We start from the raw sequence: 4,572 nt of genomic DNA on the forward strand, positions 1-4,572 counted from the left end.
ATATATATATATATATATATATATACAAAGACGTGCAAGTGGAGCAACTTGAAAACTTGATTGTTTTAAGAGAGGGGAGCAGCCAGTGCCTCAATCGCCCTAAAGGGGGAGGAGGGATTAAGAGAAATTGAGTAATTGAATGTAAAAAGGTATGGGACTATTAGAAAATCTTTTGGTTTTGCATTTAAGCTGTGAATAATTACTCCATTGCGTAGACTTCTACCATGAGATTGTTGTCGGGTAGGGGGAAATCAGCAGAATGATTAGTAAGAGAAAGGCCTTTAGCAAATTTGAGGCAGTGGGCTGCTCTCCTCTCATCATAGAGGGGCTCAAATTACAAAGAGTTCTAGCATGTTCATAGGTCTGATAGTTCTTTCCTAAAATAATACGGCAAGCACGCTTCTGAGTAGCCTCAAGTTTTGCACTAAGTGTTTTAGTGATATTCCAGGGTGCCATATCACATCAGCATATTCGAGGACAGGTCTTATGTATCCAGCATAAATAGCACAAAGATCAACTGTGCTCAGCCCAAATTTGTTAAGGTTATTAAGAATGAATATTTTCCTGTTAGCCTTAGCATTAATGCTGTCAATATGGCTAATTCATTTTAAATCATTCTGTACAGTGACGCCTAATATTAAAGCTTCGTCACAAAAATCAACATGGGATTCACCAATGTAAAAACTTTGTTCTGGGATATTGCTCTTAGCAAAGCATATTTGCATAGCTTTACATTTACTAGGATTTAAAAGCAGAGAATTATTAATACACCACTCATGAAATTGATTAAGGTCATTCTGTAAGAAACCTTCATGTGATATAAGTCGATTTTCATAAAATGAGAGATCATCAACATATTATAAGTACGTGGTATTAGAACTCATTGCAGCCTCATTGATCATAATCTGAAAAGCTAAAGGTCCGAGCTTAGTTCCTTGTGGGACACCACCCTTGAGACAAACAGAAGACATAGAATTATTGTACTTTACACACTGCTCTCTGTGACTAAGGAAGTCGCAAACCCATGGGACGATCGACCTACAGACTCCAATATCAATCATTTTGAATATTAGCACATTGTGATTAATGAGGTCAAAGGCCTTAGTGAAGTACGTAAGTATGACCGTCACAATGTTGCCACTTCTGTCAGATGCAAAGCCAGCACAGGTCATGAATGGCGCACTAAGTAGTGACAGGTAGAGGCTCCCTTCACATTGCCATACTGTCTAATGTCAATACATTGACTGATGTCATTAAGCATCCAGTTACATACAAACTTCTTCAGCAACCTTTGCAAATGCGGAGGTAAGAGAAATAGGCCTCAACCTGTCAATACTTGGTGGCTGATTTTTAGGGATGTGTACGACAATGGCTTTTTGCCATTGGACAGGCAGCCTGCTTTCTCTAAAGAAACAATTAAGAATATCAGAAATTGGCTTGCTTAATTCAACTGCAAATTCCCTTAAAATTCTAGGTGGGATACAATCCGGCCCCCCCAGCTTTATTTGGTTTTACCTTTTTCAATTTGGCTGAATTTGGGGAATCCTATCAATGGAAGGAAGATAGGCAGGAAGTTTGTCATAATCTAAAGGTGGCAACTCACAGGCAATACTGGTGAATTGGTTATTTATTGCATTAGCAATCCAAACATGATCTGAGGGCAAAAGACCCTGAACCAGAACATTAAGGACCTTATTACAATATTACCCATATATGCCATGGTCTTAATTATTGTGTGTATGCCACTTGCATGGTTCACTACACTGTAAGTGCTTAACACAATTACAAAAATAAATGGCCTTGAGTTTAGCAACTTCCCTCTTAACTGCATTTCTAAGTTTTCTTCATTCCGTAGTGTTATTAAAAAAAGGTTAACTGTCTCCTATCAATTAAGTCTCGCAGGGCTTGAGTAACCCAAAGTTTATCTGACTTATGGATCTTTAACTACTTCAATTGGGAAAAAATCATTAATAGCAGTGTCCAAAAGTTCATACAACTTATCCATTTCCCTTGGGTTGTAGAACAGCAAGTGATATCTGTCCAGTCCTGGCTGGAAATCCCTCACTCGAAGTTGCAAATGCTTGTTGGATAAAAAGGACGAACTTTGATTTTGCTCACAGTATTATTTACAGTTCTGATCTTGGGTTTCCACAACACAGACAGGTGGTGACTTTTCCCTAGCCATTTTGCTTAGTATGGTCTAGAACTAACTTGATTGAAATTCTTACCCAAGTCCGAGGCTCAATGTGTGTATGGAGTTGGTCATTCCTAACAAATACGGTGTAAACAGGAATTCGCCGTTTTATCTTTCTTCCCCCATGTCAGCCCCTATACCTACGTCTATGCTTAGTCAGTAGGCCGCCATAGTTGGTAGGATCAACACCTTCTTCAACACAATGAGCAGCATGGTCTTATTCGCTTTCGAAAATTTGGGTCATTGTAAGCTATCAGCAAGGTCAAGGGCTAGCTTCCACAGTACACGCACGAAAAAGTCAACAAGTGAAAAAACACATCAAAATCTCACGAAAACAAAAGAAAAAGGACTTCACTAAATCACTAAACAGTACAGAAGAACATCCAAACATCAAAAGGAGGAAAATTAAATAAAAAAGGAAACCCACAAAAACAAAAACTTTCTAGTCACAAGCAGCAGCTCACTCAGCACTTGTGCGCCCTCAAATCTTAAATACAATAATTTCTATGTTCATGTTGATAATTTTTGTTACTTCAAAATGAGTAAGTTAAATTTTTAAAATAATTGTTAGATATTTTAGTATTTATTATTGGACATTGCATTATCAAATCTAAATCCATCATTAAACTACTGTGAGTGGAAAAAAACAAAAAAAAAAATGTTTACTGATTCAGAAACACACAAATGCATGAAAAAATTTAATCATAACGCCATCCTTTCAGGTCCTTTATCATAAAGAAAAGTTTCAATTACCTAATCTTCATGTTTACAATATCACAAATTAATAATTTTTACAATACAAACCTACAAAATATTACCTTGAACTAAAACTTGTCACACTACGGAAGTACCAATGCAAATTTTGTTTTTAAGTACAGTATATTGTACACATTTTGTGCTATACACAAATGGTGTATAATTAAAGCCCCATTTCTGGCAAGATTTCTCTTGTTAGGAAAAATCTGATTTTCAAACAATGTTATAAAGATTTATAAATGTAATACGAAATTGCTAATTTAACTGAATTTAGACATTCCTAAAGATGAAAAAAATGTAAAATAAGACTGAAATTTGATTTTTTTGTGTTCCACAAAAAAAAAAATGCGGATGGATTTTTCATGTTTGATTTTGCGATAGGTCTGTGAAGAAACATAGTAGACGCCAAAAACATTAGCCTATCCAACACTGCTTGGCTAGGCCTAGCTTTCACTCGATTTAGGTTCTGTTATTACACATAAAAACGGCCGACATGATATTTTCCGTTGCTAGTATTGACACTTGTGAAATATAATATTTCAAAGGAATTATTTCAAATCTGTTAAAAAATTATTCTGGCCGAGATTTTGACAATTAAACAAACAATCTCAGGCCTACTCGATCGATAGCAGTGTGCGAGATGCACTTTATTGACTGTATAAAGTATACATAAAAGCGAGAGCATTCCAGTGGATGTGATCTACAACCTCTGAATTTGCCTAGTAACGAAGAATTCGTTGAGAAAATGGTAATTATGAAAAATAGTCTGTATTTCTCATTTTTTTTATTCTTTTGCGTAAAACTAAAATTTATGCCAATATATTTCCATTGTTTATAATTAATAGAGTAATGCATATGCATTTGTTCTAAAAAAAATCTTTTTTAGTGGACTTTTGCTTTAAATTTAAAAGTATATTTCTTTTCTTCAAATGCTTTATTACAGTAGTTTTACATATAATTTACATAATCCAAATGTACCACATTAATGGTGCCAGAGATGAGGGTTATATAAGGTCATGTTTCACAAAGACCTCAGTCAATGCAACAGGTCCTTACATACAATATGATTTATTTTATATATAAAATAACATCACTTTTAACACTAAAACTTTTCAGAGACTCAAAGATGATTCTACTATGTTTTTCCTCTTCGTATTTTATTTGAACTTTTTGTAGTCTACTATAGTTTTAGCTTCTGAATTTTCATAACACTACTCGCTTAGTAGTAGAGAAAATTATAACGAAATTAATAATTGTTTTCTGAAACAAATTAAAAAATAAAATGCTTTTACAAATACTGTACATATGTTCATTGTCACCGTATGACCCGAAAACAATTACAAGAGATTTTGTGATTCAACTTGCTAATCCATACCAAATGTCAGTCAAATCTAAAATGTTTGAATTCCAATTGTAGCTTTCCGTTAACTTGTATCCCCTCCCCTTTTAATCCCTCCCTTTAGATGTTGTACACTGGCTAGTAATAGTATTATAACCTTAAAATCCAAGACTCTTGAAATGGGCAGGCTGACGAGGAGCGAAGGTCACATAGAGGGGCTTGATGGTTAGTTGATAGGGGTGGTAGCTCACAAAATAAGGTAATTTTAGATAATTTTTATCTA

General features: G+C 34.8%; 1 protein-coding gene across 2 annotated transcripts in view; it reads right to left on the reverse strand.

The window, feature by feature from the left end:
• LOC117124543 (monocarboxylate transporter 12-like) overlaps positions 1-4,572 on the reverse strand; it is a gene marked incomplete in the record, with an annotated part of 18,701 nt that overhangs the window by 8,460 nt on the left and 5,669 nt on the right.

This window comes from Anneissia japonica, unplaced genomic scaffold, assembly GCF_011630105.1.
Source record: "Anneissia japonica isolate Jap-2015-1 unplaced genomic scaffold, ASM1163010v1 scaffold287833_len2544123_cov190, whole genome shotgun sequence".
In the NCBI taxonomy this organism is placed as follows: Eukaryota; Metazoa; Echinodermata; class Crinoidea; order Comatulida; family Comatulidae; genus Anneissia; species Anneissia japonica.